This window comes from Manacus vitellinus, unplaced genomic scaffold (assembly GCF_001715985.3).
Source record: "Manacus vitellinus isolate BGI_N305 unplaced genomic scaffold, ASM171598v3 scaffold_8_pilon, whole genome shotgun sequence".
Taxonomy (NCBI): domain Eukaryota; kingdom Metazoa; phylum Chordata; class Aves; order Passeriformes; family Pipridae; genus Manacus; species Manacus vitellinus.
The window spans coordinates 1587493-1607857 of NW_021940864.1; the positions used below are offsets into that span (position 1 = coordinate 1587493).

Sequence of the window (20365 nt, forward strand, 5' to 3'; positions counted from 1 at the left end):
GTATCTTTTTATGCTTTATACCATAGACCAAAAACTACAGTTAAATAAAAGTAAAAATTTTTATTTAACAAACTGAAACAGTACATTTAAGTTAAAAGGGAGCTTTAAAAAAAAAAATCACTTTGACTTGCAGGTTGCAGGTTTTTTAATGATTACTGTAATAAGCTGCACTGTTTTTATTAAATAGGCAATAAATTTTCTTTGTTACTAATTCTGTTTTAAATAGTATATCACAATGTATTGTCCAACTAGTTTGATCTCAGTATTTTGTAGCAGAAAGATTTAAGACTTCATCAAATTTACCAGGAAGATCTGCATGTAAAAGTGCAAGACACCCTCGCAGTGTGGAAGAGTTTGGGATAAATTAATGTTACTAAATTAAAATTAAACTAAGTTAAACTGTTCTATCAGTTCTTAGCACACTTTTGGGCTCTGCCACTCTCTCAGGTAAATTCCAGGTACAATTTGACAGGTAGAATGTCACAGGGACCATTCCCAGTTGGCACCTTGCACGATTTGTAGGCAGTGGGAGTTTACTGGTATAGTTGCTTTGCCAGTTGGCCTCAATTTCTGAGAATATTCTCCAGTATGATTTACACACTATTTGCATGTTTGGCACTAAGATTTTTCTTTTTGAGGTGTTCCAGTGGCTTATTTTTGGAAGAAAATTTTCTTAAGCTAACAACTACGGTGAGGTGTAAATTTTTCTGAAGAGGGGAAACAGACAGTTAGGCAAAATGATCTTATGAAGATGTATTGTTTCTAGACTGTGGTACCTAAAAGAAGATGAGGCCCTTATCGACTCTGTCAGAGCATCTACTCAGTTTTTTAGAGCACCTTGCTGCCACTGGAGCCGAGTGACCTCAATGCAGCTGTGCCATTTGCTCCTCCCTTTCTGACCGTAGTAGCTATACCAAGATACCATAAGCATTTACTCTTTGATATTCCACCATCAGGAACTTCCAGCAGACTCCAGGAGCATCCAGAGGTGCGCAGCAACTCACCAAAACATGTTTTGAAGGTGAAGGTTTTGATCAGCCTTTCTCACCTGTTAACCTGGCTGGCACAAGTCCCTCATGTAGCCCATGGGAAACTTTGTATCTGTGAGCCTGAGATCAACATTTCTGAGGAAAGCATTTGATAGTAACATCACTACAGCTCATGGCATCCCAAGTATATAACTGAGCCCTTCTTAACTTCAGCTATGCCTCAGTGTCCTGCCTGGTAGAATCTCTGTTGTCATTATGACTATACAAATAATTAGTCAGGACTGTACTGGAACACAGTTTGCACTCAGGCCTATGATTTGATTTAAGGAGATTGATAACATCCCAAAGTCAGAGCTGAATTTTGTCTACAAAACTGTTCATGCTACAAAGACCTAGGAAGCTCCTGAATCAAATTAAGGACATAACTTTTTCTCTTCATTAATGCCTGTTTTCTTATTCTATCTGCATGTAATGATTTCTGAGCTAGTGACCCATAGGACTCCCACGGGTCTGTCCTGCAGGGTGCTGAGTAAGGACTTTCCATCTTGGTGTCACTGGAGATAAAGGCACTTACCATCTCATGAAAAATCTGCTTAATTTCTTCATTCCCTTTCAGTTTTGTCCTTTACTTTTTTCCCCCCGATTTTTACTTATATATAACCTCTACAAGAGTGTCAACTACATTGACATACTGTAACCTCTACAGGAGTGCCAATTCCATTGACATACTGTAATGCACAAGAAGAAAAGTTACATTTCTAGCATTAATTAGGTTACTGAAGAAAATATGAGGCTGAACAGCAATTGCTAATGAAAAAACCTTACATTACTGCAAACCAGTGCAGGTTTGAAATAGAATATAAGCATATGATCTAATCAGTCGGAGATTGTTTGCTCCATTTGCTGAGGTATTGAATTCAATTAATATTACAATAGTTAAAGAAGATCATTGAAGTCTTTATTTATAGGAAATGTTCTTTTAAAAAACCTACAATGTGTAATTGACAGAGTGCATGCTTCTTCACAGATATCTAACAATTGCAATATATGATACAAGATATACATGGGACTTCCAGAAAATATGTTGAATACTGTTGTGCATGATTTTAGACAAATGAGGTCTTAATGCTTCTGAGAAAAAAAAGCTTTTTGTTAGCGACTCTGCTCTAAATGAAGGCTTTCCCTCTTGGACACTGTGTCATATTTTAACAATGAATATTTTGGTGATGACAGACATCTTAATTGTAGCACTTGGAAATGCAAATTTTTCAAGGGGGAGAAAGGTACTCAAAGCTTATCGAATGTCAATGGTAGATGAATGCCTCATTTTCCTTAGTGCCTTAAAATCCTCCCCTTTACCCCACCTTTGATTATAATGGCATCTCTAGCTGTCAGCCTTCACACAAAGCACTGTGTAAACACATAGGAAGTAAAAGTCCCTGCCTCTGATGTCTTATAGGATAAACAAAAGGTATCAGGCAGGGGAAAAAAAAAAGAGGAAATCAGGGGGTGAGAGGAAGAGGGAAATAAAGAAAGCATTGTGTTGTTTCAGTGTTAAAAAGTGACATGTGGATTTGCACCTATTGTAGGAGGAACAGTTTACAGCCTGTGCTTTTTTTATCCAGGCTTTCCAGATAGCAGCCCCCCAGCTACAGCTGTCCTGTAGGATCACTACATGGCTTACAGTAGACTCTGGAGCAGGCAATTTAAGGACTGGGCTGCCTGGTCAGGCAGTTGGTGCAAAATTGGCACCAGTTGGATGGTCAGTGAGAGGTTTTCTCTGCTTCACTTCTCACTTTGCCATTGGCACTTGAGGGAAGCCCTGGCCACTGGCATGGGAACAGAGGATTGCAGGAAAGGTCCTTTGTTTCCCCTACACTGTATGGAAAGAGGTTCAAAATTTTACATACCTTTATGAGCATGAAAAGAAATCCCCAAACGTAAGCATTGAAAGAACAAAACTTCTGTTAAGTGAAAATATGCAGTTGTGTGCTGCTGGCCTCTGGTGAGCCATAAGTATGCACTGGAGCTCAGAAGTCATGAATTTGGTCCAAGAATATCATCCTTTTTACGAAGTTATTCAGCAAAATTATACAGTTAAGTTCTTCCTTCTTTTTCTCCTTTATTTTTAACACTTTTTAAAAGTCTCATTTGCAAGTTTTTCTATTCAGTCATGAAGGTGATAAACATCTTTTAAAACTGAAAATAAAAATTCACAATTGTATAACTCCAGGAGCTGGAATGTTAAGGAAAACATCGAGTACTGCAAGGCTTGCAATAAAAATTGCAAGAGTTGGCAGAAGTCTGAAAGACTTCAAAAGGATTTAGAGAATAGGTTTTGCTTGAATTAGGAAAGCCCAATCAGGCCTTTAGTATCTTTTTGGCACAGCTTTGTGAATCTGTATTAACTGGAAATCATAAATGAAGTGATAGTAAATCAAGAATAATATGCTCATTTCTCATCCCTTTCTAAGGATTTGATTATGACAGCCCATCCACAGAGCAGCCTCTGCTCTCATGCATTGGAAACTGTTTCTGAAAATTGTGTGCTAAATAGCTTTTTTATTTTCCATAAGGGATTCTGGCAATCCTCTTTGTTCTCATCAGAGTGAGTTCTTATCAATAACACTAAGCCACTTAACCAGCAATTGCAATATACTGTGAGATGATTACATGTTTTGGAACAATAGGCACTGATTTTTGGTCAAGCAGATTAAATCAATGAACTGAAATTTGGTCAGTTGCCTTGGAGGGCATACATCAGGTGAAGGGTATGTTTCTTTACATATATTGAAGCAGCATATTTAAATGGTATTCACTGTTGCAGGGACAGTGACAGGCTTGGCTCAGCATCTTCACCTGCCAAATAAAAACAAGCATTTGAGAAAACAGAGGTGTTTTCCATGGAAAGAGTTCCATTTTAAGAATGGTAGTTGAATACATGACCTCTACACAGGATAGCAAATGGGAACATATTTTATGGAGACATACTGATCATTAAATCAGTGCAGTTAATATTAATAGGACGATGAGTATTTTCCACCCTTTTTAGATTAAAATTATGTACTGTATGGTTTGCAATGTCCTGTTTCTGTGCACAGGCATTGTGTTCTTTCCATGGATCCACACTGCTTCACCTTCTTTCTCTGGACAGTCACACCAACTAGACCAGAGTTCATTGGCCCCAGTAGTCAACACTCTTCCCCAGGGGTCTGATAAATCAGAAGGATTTGATAAAGCAGATGATCACTAGTGTAAAGTGAATATCATAGCTTCCAGCATCACAGTGCTCGGCACCCATGTGTGTTCATTAGGTGACAGATCCTGGGAAATTTGAGTGTTAAGGACAAATCTGATTTGCAGAAGGATCTCTGTGCAACTATGGTAGTTGTGAAGTGCTCATGTTTCAATTGCAGATTGACAGAAATGCATGAGGTCCATGCCCTTTTTCTTTGTTTTTTGTTTAAAATAGCACATTAACCTTTTTTATTTTCTTGTAGTGATTTTTGATAATTTTTTTAATTATTTTAAAACATAATTGTCAACATAACTGACACTCAAGTTCTCTAAAAAATTGACAACAGGATATAGCGAACATTAAAATTCTCAGTCTTTTTTTTAATATTTGCTACCTGATCACATCTGACTTTCCCATTCTCCTGCAATATATTTGCATATTGAATATTGGCTCTTCAGCTGGAGTGCTGAAGTTGTATAAATAGGGTGGCTTTAGAAAAGCAGCATTCAGCACACTTGCCTGTTGCATTGGCTCATTGGTTTGTTATTTTCAAGTATGACTTATGCAATCACATGGTTGTCTGTCTGTCCCTCTTAATAAATATTGAATCCCTTGACCAACTCAGCCAAATCTCTTTTTGGCATAAAGATTTTAAGGACATTAAGCTCCTAGAGAAGCCAAATTGTGTCAGTTCTGGTGCCCGTCCTGATCTCCTGTTGCATATTATGGAGCCAGGTTTCCCCCTGGTTTGTGTTTAAAAAGCAAAGATTAAAAAGAAAAACAGAGTGTATGTGTGCTTAGAATGAGGTTTCCAAAAGTTTCTCTGACTCATTAATGCTTCCATATTACGTCAATGGTTTTAAAAATCTAATCCTAGGACACTCACAGGTATAAGGACTGCAACGCTGCCCTTAATGTGTAAGTTAGCTCCTTAAGAAATACAGGCTTTTGTGCATGCAGCCTTGCCACAGAGCTCCGAAATAATAGTGATTGTTATTAGCTCTGTAGTCTACAGAGAATTTCACCTCTATAACCAGAGCTTTGTGCCAAGCTCAGAGGATAAGACCTGCTGTTAACATTTGTTGTTAGCATTTGTTGGAGAGGAGTGGTTCGTACAGGCACTTTGCAGCACACTGGACCACAAAAGGCAAATCTTAACCAGTTGCTTGGAAAACTACAGCCACAAAAACAACTGGACCTGATCAGCAATGCCACTTCAGTTCTACTGCACTATACGGTCCAGAGAAGACTGGCTTCTGCTTTGTCTTTGGCTCTGCTGTGGATTAGCTTCAAGAGACACTGCGGGTTTCCAGCCCCTCAAAAATGAAGCCAAACCATGCAACTTCCATTAAGCCAGTGGGATATGTATAAAACCTTGAGCACTGCTTTGAAACCACTCCCTACAGTGTGTATGCACAGGGAAAAAAATGCTTGTAAATGAAATTACAGCAGTGATAGTATCCAGAGATTGGCCAGACACTTGGATAAATTATTGATTAATTAGTTGCAAATAAGAGTTTCTTTTTAAGTTCCAATTTTGGAAAAAAGGATCTGAAGCCACTTGTCGCTTCGATTTTGTTGTTCTTTCATGTTTAATTGACAATGTTCTTTTATTACAGTTTGATTTATTATGTGGGGTTTTTTTAACCCAGCTTAGTTTTATCCAGTCTCAGATTCTGACACATTATCGTATTTAAATATGGTGAACTTTAGCTTTCAAGTAGAGCAAACATCATCTTGGTATCAATTCTTTTTCCTAGCATGCTGCCTTTCTTTATTCCTTGTAAGTTGCTCATGTCGTGTTAGGACTGTAATATTTCTAAAATGTCTCTTTGTGTAACATGGGACATGATGTCTAACAGTTGCTGAGCAAAGTCACACCCAAAGTTAGCCAGTGATTTGTTGTTGGAGAAATATTTCCCTCATGTTCACAGCTCTTTTTTTCCAACCTCTTTCTTAGGAACAGTCCTCTCATACGAAGCAGTGCTTGGTTTTCTCTCATACTCTCTTATCTGCCTGCTGTTCCTCCTCAGTGCCTGCCAGCACACTAAACAAACATCATTACATCAGGATTATAGGGAAATGGGATTGTTTCACCCAGGTGGAACAAGAGGCTCTTGCAGAGGTGGTGACCCATAACCATGCAGTCACATAGCTGTAATGCACTTTTCTGTGTTTGGGATGGCTGAAAAGGGCTGGGTGTTACAGTCACTACTGATTCTCAGTAGCCTTGCAGGATAGAAATCCTTGTATCGTGTCTGAGAGTTGCTGTTCTGCAGTGAAAAGAAAGCGATAGTCGTTCAGTTCCCTTATCACTCCCTGGAGCCGTGGTAAGCCTGAAGATCTTGTTCACTTTTCCTTTGGTGAATTTCTGTGATTGAAGTACTATGTGTTTTACAAACTTGGCTCACACAATTTCCTTTCAGAAAGCACGAATTAATACATTCTATTTCTTTTGTGGATGATTCCTCAAAGCCGAGGGAAAGAAAAGCAAATTGACTTGGAGTGTGACTCTCCTCTCCCAGCAGGGAGAGCCCAAAGCAGGCACCCAGCTCTGATAAAGCACAGCTTCAATGTTCTGCTACACTTGCAGCCCCCCCAGCGTACTGCAGCAGTGTACCAGTCCTGCTGCTCCAGCCAACCATGATTGCAAGAGTTTCCGCAGCACATGGAGCTGGTGGGAAATAAATTTTCTTTCCTTATGTAATTAATCAGATTAATTGCTGCAGGTTGCAGTGTTCAACCTGCTTTTATGTATGGCTGGCAAGGATCCATCTACAACAGTCAACAGACTGATGTTTTGTTGAACACCAAGAATGTATCAGAACTCTTCAAAATTAAGGTGATAAACTGTATTGGGTACTGGAGGTTTCCTCTAAGCATGATGCTGACAGTAATGTGTGAAGACTTTCTTCTCACTTACTGTTATTAAGACCAAAGCTTCATTCACAGGCATGCCTGCTTCATAGACTGCAGATCATTTTCTTTAATCAAAAATTCTCGGGACTATTTTCGGTTAATAGATTAGTACGGAAGTTTTCTTCAAAAAACCTTTATTTTTTTCCCCTGTGGGTCGTACCAACATCCCATGTCTGTCTTGAATAAATCAATAATTATTTTATGATTTATTGATTTATTTAATTCAATCTGTTAGCTAAATTTGTCTTTATTTGTTTTCATTTAGCATTCAGCAGTTGATCTGAACAGCTGACACTTACGTTTTGTTTATATACTGACATTAATTCAGAGTTAGATACTTTCTAGTAGTTATGTCTCCGTGCTCTTTACTTAGAAGATCTGCAGTTCTGTTACAAATAATTTTGCATCCAGGTAGTGTATTACATCTTTGCATGGTTTTTTCTTTCTCTTAACGGCTCTGTTGAAATGTCTCTTTTTTGCACTGTGGTTTTGCAAGCACACACACATATATACACACACACTTATAAAAGCCATCTGAAGTTATTAGATTGGAATTTTTTCAGTGTGAAGGCAAACAGTAAAGTCTCCAAAGGGGCTTAAGGAAGATACCTGGGACACTTGCCAGTTTCTCCAAAGAAGGGGCATGCAGGGGCATCTGCATCAAGGAAGTAAAGAACTGAAGCTGTTCCATGGATCTAACTACACCACTCCCTCCTGGAAGTGCATAGAAACATGGACTGAGAAATAGGAACCATTTCCTTAAAATCCACTCCAGAAGATGGATTTTTGACCAATTAAACAGAAATCAAAGACATGGGTTTGTATTTTGACCTAGGGGAAAGGATACCATCTTCCTCCAGTTCATCTCCACTAATAAATGAGTACTTCCCTGCTGTGAGATGATGATAGGATGAAGATGAAATCCATTAATGGCTTTGATGTATTCAGATACATCATTAAGGACTGTGTCTGTATCTAGAAACTCAGTGGTGAAAGTACCAGGTTTTAGGAGAACACACAGCAGGTCAATTAGAAGTAGTTCTGGCAAGAGAAGAAATTATGTGGGAGGAAGCCCAGATGAAGAGACTGCATGGTACTGGACACACCCTCAGATCCTGGAAGAAAGAGGCTCACATGGGGAACAAAACTTTTGAAGGTATAATGTGCTGTATGATTTTGCAACATCTTTAAACCTAGCCAGGTATTAAATGTTTGGGATTTTATGGGTGGATTCTGTTGAGAAGAAAGACTGAAGAGGTTGACAGGGCTTTTTAAATGGCCAACAGCTTGCAAGAGATTTTTCTCCGCTCCCAGCATAATACTATAAATATAGAGAACACATTTATTCTGACATTTTCATGAACTAAAAAAAATGAGGATGAGGTAAGAATAAATAACCTTAGACATATCTTAAATGACACTCCCATATTATTTTCAGGTTTTTAAAGCAGGACATTAGTATCTGTGCTGAGTAGACACTGTTATGATGGTGGGAACAGCAAGAGTGACATTCTGATGTCCATGTAGCCATAGGTGACTCCACGGACTAATAGATCATTTGCTTTTCTCTTCCTATCCAGATTCTCTTGTGATTTTCACAAATGTGCTGGTATTAAAAAGTCCTTCTGTCTATTTCAGCTCATATTTTAGGAAAACAAGTGTAGATCCTGTCTCTGTGTTTCATCAGGCCACAAATTCCCTAAAATTAAGTGTCTGGGAGTTTTACTGAATGCTTGAGGGACATCCATCTAGACTGAATGTGTTCAGTAAAGCTGATAATTCCTTACATTAATACTAAGACTTAGTTACTTAATTCCAGGCTCCCAAAGGTATTGAATATGACAGTCTGAATACATTTTCAGTAGGTGGATGGACTTACTAATTAACTGATTTAATCCATACCAAAGCATTATCAATATCTTCGTCTATCATGCCACAGTGTAGGATAGCACTGATAGGTAGATATGTGTTGCCTTCTAAAAATTAAAGTATTTGCATATGTATTTGAGTGTATAAACATAATTTTTTAGTTATATTTTTGTGGTGATGTCCAATTGCAACTAGGATAGCATAAACACCTAAAATATTTCCCTGATAATGCCACTGACATTTTCTCTCCCTGAGATAGATGATGGTAGCTTGAATCACAGGAATAGGCTAAGAAATAATATTTTCTGAAGTGATCCAAACAGCCATATTATAATTAAATGAGAGATAAAGGCAGTGGTAGTATTTTCCTTATGAAATGACAGACATGGTTAAAAGCATATGCAGGAGAGGAAGTGTCAGGGTGAGATTATTGTTTTCTCCAATGATTGATGGAAGAATCATTGACTACCTAAATTAGGTTTTTATTTTTTATCAGGAGCATATCAAGAACAAAAGAAAAGAAAATCTTCTGTTCAAACCTATTTCTGTGTGATTTTTTAAAAAATCTTTATTCTTTATTGTTAAGTTCAAGCAAATCTGAAAAAAAAAACAGATTCAAAATGAAAATTCAAGCAACACCAGTGTTTAAAAAATGTTTTGAGTGTATTATATTAATCTAATTAGACAGAAATCTGTAAGTGGCTGAGATCAGCCCAATGTTTTCAATCAATGTTTGAAAAGCTTTATAAATCTGTTGTGGCAGTGCCTCCTCTGCAATCTTAACTGACCTCAGTATTTGAACTTTTGCAATAGTTTTTGCAGTACTATGAGTCCCCACAGAGATCGAAACCATTATCTATGTTTTTAGTGTTATACAGGTAAGCCTCTGAAGAAAATCCTGCAATTAATTTAATCCTACACATAATTCAATATCTTCATATAATAAATATCTTTATACATTAAAAATAGCTATCAGCTTCCTTGCTCTGTGAATAGATTGAAGTGCTTTGTTTTTCCATAAGAGGGAGATAGCAGATGTCTGAAATGATAATTCCACCGTATGGCAATTTCATTTTCTTTCTAGTGTAATATTAAAATAATAATCATAAACACTGAACAACATTGTTAATCTTAGTAGGTGGAAGTTTCAGAAATATTGAAGAACCAACAAGGTTTGATTTTAACTTAGTATTCAACATCAGAAGAGGTGTATTGTGGTTTTCCCCCCATAGTCCTGGGTTGATGTAGTAAAATGAGCTGGATCACCTAACAAGACTTCACCACCTGTGAATTTCAGGATGCTTAAGGATGTGGTGAGCACAGTAGCCCTGTTCAAGGGGTGCTAGTGAAGTTCATGGGGTAAATACTTTCTTTTCTGGTAAGATTGAGGAGGAGAGCCAATGCATTGCCTACAAGTGTCTTTCACATTATTTGTGTTCATCAACAGTCACTACAGACCTTTCAACATCAAAGCACACATTTTCTCTTATGTAAAGTTTATCCCTTTATGCTGATGATACAAGAAAAGTCTTGGATTTGTCAGATGAGAAGTCTGAGCTGTGAACTGTTGAAGGTTAGGAGGCTATATCCTAGGAAGGTATTAGCTTCTCCTTGCTGTATTCCTATGCTCTTCCCAGGCATCTGCTATTAACCACTGTGAGGAAATAATACCAGGCTAGATGAACCTCTAAACTGACCAGGTATGGCTGGTTTTGTAACACAGTGTAGCTCTTTGTTTTTTGTTTTCTGCTTTTCTGAATATAGATGCTCATATATAAAGTAATAATAATACCCATTTTGGTGCCATCTTAACCTTGGTCTAAACTAAAGGTAAAATCTGAATCAGTTCTCATGCATTCTCTACAGAAGGAGAAATTCTGTTTTCTTTCATTTTTCTAATCAAGATGCAACATGAGGTGTTGTTCTGAGATCTGACAGGGTTTTGTAACAAAAATTTTAAATGAATGGTTTTATTTCTGTCCAGGTAGAGCATCTGTGAACTACATCCTACAAAACCTCACCCACAGGTGATAAGGCATGTAAAGTGTACTCTGATTTGCTCGTTTTAAGTAGCTCATCAATCATTAATGCCAACATTCTCTTAATTGTGGTTCTTTGTGACCGGCAGAGCATTTATTGGTGATCTCCAGAGAAGATGGCTCATTACTTTATCAGCTCTCCTCCATTTTTTCCACTTGCTGTACCACACTACTGACAGTTAAAAATACATGAATAATTGACAGATTGTTTTCCTACATACTCTGCTGTCATATTTGCCACAAGAGCCTGTATTTAACTTCCTGTGGGAGGGAAGCGATCTGTGGGATCTTGAATAGAAGGTATTTAAGGGCTGAGAGGCCCTCTTTGTAAAGATGAAGTTTGGACAATGAAGACATTTTGAGAAGTTAGACAGGGTAAATTAATCTCCTTAGAATATCCCACAGTTATAACAGTTTTGGTGACGCTTGAAAAGTTACAGGGTGCTAGCAAATAAAAGATGAATACGCATAACCATAAATAAAAGCAGATCTCAGATCTGTCAATATTATGGCAAATTAGGCTGTAATATAAATTTTAGTATAACTTTCCCCAGCACAAACTTTGATGATTCTTCCAAGTTCCCATCTCTGACTTTGATGAAGAAGAGCAGAGATAAATGTGGCTGATTCTGCTAGTGATGTCAGTCCTTTCTGCCAAGGCTGGCAGCAAAGCTCTGATTTATTGCTGGAAGCAGCAGGTTTTTCATATGTGCTCTGGGAACTCAAGTGAAAGCACCCACTGAAAGCACAGAGGGTAACAAGCAGACGTTGCATGGAATAACTTGTAGCCACTATTGACCAAGAGGAAACTGCAAATAGTGGGCTAGAGAGGATGAATGTCTGTTGCAAATTCCCTGGGCCATGCTGGCAAGTTTCTTAGCATTGTGAGACCTCCTACATTTTTGTTTCTTTGAGAGGAAGTGTTTCTCAAAGAAGAAAAATCCATTAGTACAATTGAAAGCAACCAAAAGCTAATCCTTTTTTTTTTTTTTTTTACTTACAAAGGAATATGTCTGAGAATTGGATCAGAAATGAGTATTATCCTGGCACCAGACATGGAGAGAAAGTAAAGGGTAACAGATCCTTAACTTTGGCACATAAAGAACACTGTTTCATGCATCAAGCCAAATTCTCAGTCACAGTCATACAACTCTATTGACTTCAGTTATGGGCATCAGTGTAGCTGAGAGGAGAATGCGAATTACAAAATTCTAATTTTCTTGCTGTGCATAAAAAGAAGAATGCAGGTGCTGTTGAGCTGAGAATTTCAAATGAAAAATGTGCAAAGTGACAGTGAACAACCTGGGTTTGCAGTCAAAACTTAAACCACCAGCTACTCAGAAGCCAATATTGTTTGCTATGGCATCTGCAAATGATCAAAGAGTTAGATCCAAAGTCAATGTTCATTTATACAAGAGAAATTAAGAGCAGTAGATTTGTGCTGGGATAAGACTCACTTTTCCTGAATATTATCCTGTCATTTCAGGCAGTGCATTTAATTTACTGACCAATTTTCTGACTCAGATATTGTCAGTACTTCAGCATTGCCTGAGATGATATGGGACTCGACAGTTGCCTACACAGAGGCATCCAATGGCATTTCGGATGCCCTGCGTTATCTGAGACTGGCAGAGGGGCTGCAGATGTGACATGGGGCTTGCAGGAGCCCGTCACCCTTCTGGAGGGGTGGGTAAAGGGCATCCAGCACTCGCTGGGACACCAAAGGTTAGAACACCACCGGGAAGCCATGCCCGAATCATTAAAGGAGCTTTGGTGGCAAGAAGAGAATCCTTCCCCCAAGTTTTCTGTTATTTTACTCAAAGCAGTTTCATACTCCTACGAAAGTAATGGCACCAATACTGATATTTGACTTCCAACTTATCCTTTCCAATCAGGGCATCTCTGTGGCTTTCGCTGAGGAGATGGGATTGCTCTGCTTATTTTGCAGAGACACAGAAGCCAAAGTGACTAGTTCAAAATCAGCAATCCACAGAGACAGGGCATGGGAGAGCTTCTGAGGCCCCCTTCACAGTTAAAAACTATGTTTGACCCAGGTGAGTTTCACCATATATAATAGGTCAGTAAATGGTTACAGATGTACAGCATGCACAGCCCTGAACTGCATTAATCAGGCTTGTTGTGTTTTTTAAATTATATAGCTGAACAGAAGAAACTATTTCAAGTTAAGCTGCAGTCCTGGTTTTCAAACAAACAGGGTTTTTTCTTCTCTCATATGAGGGGGGTAAAAAAGGTAATTGTATTTTGTATGGTGATAGAGAATTTGTGCTGGTTTCAACCAGCTGCTGAAATCAGTGATAACAGTCACTGGCCTCCCCCACTACCGCCGGATAAAGAGCTGCTGCTGAGTCTATTTCTCAAGCTTAAGCCAAATTGCTTTGAAGGCTTGTGAAATTCAATTTGCAAGAGAATGGAGGATCCTCTCCATGTAATTTCGAAATGTGAAAAATAGTAATTGCTTTTACTTCATTCAGAGTAACTGTGTAGGTAAAGAGGCTGCAATCCTTTGGTTCCCAGCCTCCTCTGCTACTGGAGTTGGGAAGAGGCTGAGCCCACACCCGGCTGCGAGCGATGCTGGACCCCACATCTTTTTGTCGTGTCCATTTCTTTCGGCGGGTGGGCACATCTGCTCAGTGGCCAGCGCCGTGTCTTCCTATCTGCTGAAGGCACCATTTTGTATCTTGATAAATTACATGAGAAAGGGTTTCATTACAATAACTCTCTCTTTAATTGGCTGCATTTGTATTTGTTTCTTCAGCGTGGAAGATAATCCTGTATATGAATAGTCTGGCTGGATCTCAGATTCATAAGGTGTTTAGATTTCTTCCATTCAGTAGAGAACATAAGTATTAGCGGATTTTTTACAAGCCTCCTGTTAGGAGCTGTCCTTGATCCTATGGCTGGCTTGTCTGCTGGTAATCTTTTCCCGTGCTTGAAGAGCTGACAAAAGCATCTGGGTCTCCCTGGCAGTAATTAGGGCAAGCTAACTGCCTGCTGTGCTGAAAAGTAGCTCTGAGATTTGAGGAAATGCAAATGCAAACTGTACACTGGCTAGTGTGCCCATACCTTCTTTCGTTTATACACAGGAAGCACTGCATTCCACTGCATTTTAACTGAGACTATTATCTCATGGATTTTTGTTTTTTTTTTTAACTCACAATTTCTACCAAACTCTGGTGTTACCTTAAGAGCTCCAAGCTCAGAGTGAGGGTTTGGGTTTTTTTTTCCTCTGTTGCACAGCTGTAAATCTAGAATTTCCTTTACAAATTAATCAAAAGCTTCAGTTTTCAAACACTGGACTCCAAAAAAGCTCTATCCAAAAAAACTTCATAAGACTTATAACAGCAATTCCTTAGTCTCTTGATTTCAAGTCATTGGGTATCAAGTACTGGTGAAGTTTCCTCCAAAGTAAAACAAACATACATAAACCCACAGGGGAAAAAAGATAACCTCACGCTGCAGTCTAGTAATTTTGTGTCCAGAAAGCCTACCTTCCCTAAAAGTCAGTGAACAGGAACATGAGAAGGGACTGCTTATAACCTTACTAACACTCGCAGCAGCCACTGTGCACTTGTGCTCATGGACTTGAACAGCTTTGCTTACCACGGAGATGATCTGCAAGCTGAGATTGTAAGGGGTGTGTTGTGAATGAGCACATCCCCAACAAAAAGTTGAGGGGAGCAGCAGCTAATTCTGGAAATTTATCTATTTGGACTTGGAGGTGTGTGGGTTTGTGGCATGTCTACAGTTCTGTCTCTGTGACAGATGTTTACTGGTCTTGACACTCCTTTTTTTGATATTCATTATAGTGCCATTACAAGGGTTCTGTTCTACTCCTAAAAGCTAAAGAAACACCTTCTGATTTAAATGGTCAGAAATAGAAATCTGGCATTATAAAATAAGAGATTTTGTTTCCTGTAAATCACCTGAAGACTTTTCTTTAAATCTGTCTTATTCTGTGACTTCCTGATTATCAGATCAGCTTCTTGCATTGCTTCTCATGTTACCGTATGATGATGCTACAACATTTCTTTGATGTCTGCAGGAAGCAGCGTCCCCTCCCTCATCATAAGGGGGACAGTATCAGTGTTCCACCACAGACTGAGAGCAGATGCTGCTAAGTCCTGCAGTTATTTTTCTATCTCTTTTCGGAGGTAATTATCAACAAATCTTGATTTTTCTTTTTTGAGATCATAAATGCATTTGCCACAGCATTGCACCTTTGCTGTCACTCATGCTCAGTTCCACCATGGTGTGCCCTGAATTTGTTTTGTGATACATGACACAATTATATCTCAGGAAGATTTGCTCTTCCCTTCCCTGTGTAGTATGATTAATTTATATGCAGTCAACCCATCCTTGGAATGAAATAAGTTTTTCATCTTTCTGCCTCTCTTCACGTTTTTGTGCTCAGTGAGGTTTTTTGTTTTGATTTTTTTTTTTTTTTTTGGAGAAGGAGGTTTCCGCAAAGCTGTTTTGGCATTTATTTTCACTGAGAAGCTTAGGTAAATAATTGAAACAGCGAAAAAATTGCTTTAAAAAAGGGCAAAATGTATTTTCTTGTTTTGCTTCATGAACAGCTGAGTGTGAATACAGACGCCGACACTAAAGTAAATTAGATTATCTCAGTTCAGTATTCTACACCACAGCTCCAATCCCCATCATTGTCCCAATCCCCATATCTATGAGATGGAAAGATTAAGTAATAATGAAGACATGCCACTGCACCTGCTTTCACGGTATCCACCCGAACTTTTGTTTTTCCCCCTCTGGCGTTATCTGTTGTTCACAGCTCCCATATGAAGGCCTGATCTAGATCTCCACAGACTAAAACCACATTTGTAATCATTGCCTGTTCACATTTGCCTACAGGTTTTGAAAACAAGCTGCTTTTAAAGGTCTCTCTCCATAAAATAAACTGTAAGCATCTAAGTTGATGTGTAGCTTCATTTCTTAGAACACACTTAACTAGAACACTGGTTAAATGTTGAACATCTGGCACACAAAGTGGTTTAGTGGCTATGACATTGTGACTGTCATGGGCATGCTTTCAAAGGTGTTATGGAAAAGGTTTTCAGGCATGTGTAGCCTCTGAGTCCTCAAGAACCACCCCACAAGTGCTTGTGTCTTACCCTGTGCAGGTTGCTCAGCAGCTTCTGGACTTGCCTTTGCCCATCCAGCTCAGCACAGCCCTTAGTTCCTGCTGGCACAGCTTTGACTTCCCAAATAGCTTCTAAGGATAATACAGATGAGATGAACATACGGTGGGTGATGTGATTACAGAGGAAATAAACCCATGAAAGGACTGTGAGTCCAGAAAAAAGGATCAAACTCTTATCCCTTACATTGCTATGCTTCCTGAATAAATTACAGCATGTCAAAGCTGTGTTTTGTTTTGGCACTGGTATGGCCTTTGACTTTCAGACTTTCTCTATTCCAACTTTTTTCCTCCTCCTCCTCTATCAGTCAGCACTGTGGATATAAGAATTACACTTTTAATTTTTTTTTTCTGCTTCACTAATATACACTGTAAGGATGATCCCCTTTACTATCCTCCAGCTGTTTTGATTTTGGTGGCTTTTTTTTTTTTAATGTCAAAAGGCTCCTTGCTGTTCAGGTCATGTGCCATCAACCTCACTGGAGAGTCCGAGTTCCATGGCAGCCATATAATTGACTTGATATCATCTCATTGAAAGGTCACAGTGTGCCTTGGAGGATTCTTTTCCCTTGTCTTAGTAGGATTTTGGATAGGTTATTATGTTTCATGCAACTCCAGACTCTTGGTTTGAATTTACAGTTTTTCTTATTCTGTAAATGGAAACTATATTTCCTGTTAAGCATAATTTATTGTACACAACAGCTGCTGTTATGATGCATCAAAAATGGCCAATCATGATTGATATGTTTACATTGAACCACAGCATCTGGAATAATTTCCCCATGTATTTCTGTCCTCATCTGCCCAGGTCTGACACTTTAGGAAACCAAGCCACGTGAGATGAAGAGTCAGGGAGTAGGAGAGAAGAGTCCTACAGATGCTGTAGCTCTTCCTGGCTTCTGCTAATACTTTTACTGATGCAAGGAGAGTTCTGCAAAGGAAAATCTGGGCTGGATGTGTCTGGAGATTAAAATTCTGTTTGAGTGCTGAAAACTACTCTTGCTCCCTGTTCAGCAGTGGCCTATACTTGGTGCTGACTTGTGCAGTTGCAGCAGTGAGGATGTTTCCTGTGTTTCCAGAAAAGGACCAAATGTCAGCCCTTCTCCATGTATCAATAGTCCAGGCATTGATTAGTTTCTGGTTCTTCTGCAGCAAGTCCCTTTCTTTTTAGGTGATGTCACAAAAACGTGAATAAGTGAAGAACTTCAAGATAAACGCTATTAAAAGCTAAGCATGAGCCTTGTAGTATTGCCATAATGATAACTTCATTATTTTGCAACCTACAGTCTCAGGTTTTACTCTGCATGCCAGAGAGCTTTTTAAAAATTGAAATGAAATTGTGATATACACATCTGTAAAGGCTGGAGTGTAGAGAAGTGCCAGATACCATAAGACCTGAAGGTCTTACAATAAAAACTGGCCAAGTGTATTTGCCAGAGAAGACTAGAACAATGGTTTCACAGCAGTGTCACTATAACATTTTATTAATACACTAATAAACATAAACTTTGGAAATGGCTAGTACATTCATCTAGAATAATTATTGTAATAGAAGACTTCCCAGGTCATTTTTATTGCTCTCCTGTGGGGCTGAAGGTGTTCTGGTATAATGGAATTTGCATATTCCAGACAGTTTAAGACCTATGAGAAGGTCATTTGTTAATAACAAATGGTGAGTCTGAACAGCTCTGCTAGCCTCTGTTTTATAGCTTGTCTTTGGACATAAATGTAAGCTTCAAAAGAATAATAATACCCAAGCTGGTAAATAATATATGTCACCCTTGCTAATCTAGAAAAACTGGGCATGTCAGTTCAGTCTATAGATATTAACTCCCTTCATTGTCTGAACAGAGACCTTTGTAAATCATTTGCCTCATTTAATAGATTATGAATCAATTGCTGTGAATTGGGGAGTTCTGGTGACTTCTGTTTTATTGGATGTAATCTTTCTCCTGTCATGGGTGTTCCAGGGAATCAGATCTATTCATTACAGCCCTCTGTTGATGGCAAGATGTTATTCCCTTGCAGGAAAGCTTCTCCTGCAAGCTGTAAATTGAAGTTGAGAACTAAATTTATTCCTTCTAATACCTCATGCTGAATGGCTGAACTTCAAACTAGTCCCATAGCATCAACTTTGGTATCAGTCTGACAATATTGCATTTCCAGCATTTATCTGAGTTGCATAATTTAGTGCAAAATATTGCAACTGTTTTTCTGCATGTACTGTGCTTTAAATAATACTTCTCCTTTTTCTATTCACATATTTTTTTAGCTACAGAATAGTTTGTATTCCAGTTGGTGTTTTGAGGTTTGCCCAACATATTTTATGGTTGTATTGTACCGGGTTTGAGTGTTTGTACCTTGCTGATGCTCCATCCTTTACATAGGCCTAACAAGGTAGCACACATATCACTAAAGACATGATATTTGATGTTATTTCATTTTTCTGGGCTATCATTTTCAGAAAACACCAAAAAGTGCCTTGATTTTGTCAAAGAAGAAAAGTGCTGAATTTAGCAACCCCAGGCAATTAAACAGCTTCACCTAATCATTTTTAACCTTTTAATAATGTCTTACAGTTTTTGCAGATGGCAGTGAAGTCCAGTGAGTTCACACACCAAGAAGACTGCAGTAACTCAGAAGGTTTTTTTCTCTCTTTTTTTTCTTTCTTTTTTTTAACAGATTTGGGATTGTAATCCATTTTTGTCTGAAGAGCAGATGTCCTTATCTTTACAGCACAAAATGCAAATGGGAAATCAGCATCATTTTTTGCTATGACTATCTCAGTTTAATATATATTAATGTATATTGATATCAATGGTTGTAGACACTGAAAGTGCTTTGATGTAAGAAGTTGCAAAGAGCCATCCTGTCTGTAGTTACAAGTAGGATTGTGACTCAAGCCTGGTTTCCAGTACCTCCTACTCCTGCTTCCTGGAAAGTGAGCACTCTCAGGATCACATGGGAGCAGATTCTAACTGTTGAATCACAGTGATGTAATTTTGAGTAGCCCTGTGCGTAGGCATCTGGAATAAAACTTTCAAATTGGAAAAATGCAAGCATCTCCTCAGTTATGTGGAGAGAAAAACTTGCCATTGAAAGTCCTTTTATATATTTTAGCCACTTCACAAGAGATTTGTGAACGCTTTTTTTTTTGTTCTCCTTCTTTGACTTCTACTATATATTTCTGCTTTCAGGATCAAGCATTTTTCCTTGTCTCTGGCCTCTCTTTGACAAGTCTATTCTTCTAACCAGCTGTGTCAGGCTTCAGAGATGCTTTTAGAAACACCTGTCCTGTGGTACAGAGGCTTGACAGCCATTCAATTTATACCCTTTACTAGTTAAACTCATGAAATTCAAGTGTAGGGTCAAAGCCAGAATGTTCCCTAATTTTTTTCTAGCACAGCTGCCAACCAGTGTTAAAATAGACACATTCCCCAAGAGTTTTAAAATTAATGCACAGAGAGGCATGCTAATTGTGCAGAAAGATGAAACATGAACCTTTCAACTTGCCTCACCATCTTTCTCCAGTGCCCAACTGCCAAACCTTTTAATTTCTGTGCATCTTTAGCCCTTCACGGTTACTTTCCAATGGACTTGTAACAGTGCAGTGTATTTCTCCCAGCTGCTGGTTCTACCCCAATGCATGCAACTAATGAATGACCTTGGCTCTGTCCTTTGGTTTGCCTCTCAAACAGTTTCTTTTTATCCCACATGTATGAGAAGAGTTACCTTCACAGAAGACAGGACTTAGAGTATTTTTTTTGCTCACAGACAGCAATGTGATTTTAAGTTCCAGAGATACCAAAGAGATGGGTCTTGGGAACAAAGCCATTAATGTGCTGATGCCATGACTGGGTCAGCAGGTGACTAAAGATGCCCTATGGTCCATCCACATGAACCCTTAGCCACAAGATCTGCAGTCCCTCCAGTAGGGCAGGTGGGCAGATGTTCTCCTTTGCCAATTATCCACAAAGCATACACCTCATTTTAGAGTGTCTTGTCCCTCAGTTGGGAAAAAGATGCCATTTTTATTCTACTGTGTCAGTGATGCTTAAAAGATTTTGCGAACATGTAAAATAAATCTATTTGGAATTTTGAGGTTTGATTGTTGGGGTTTTTTTCTCTTAAAATA

General features: G+C 38.6%; 1 protein-coding gene across 22 annotated transcripts in view; it reads left to right on the forward strand.

Moving 5' to 3' along the window:
* The window catches only part of NRXN1 (neurexin 1), a 705404-nt gene that overhangs the window by 610389 nt on the left and 74650 nt on the right, over window positions 1–20365 (forward strand). The gene's annotated exons all lie outside the window — the stretch shown is intronic.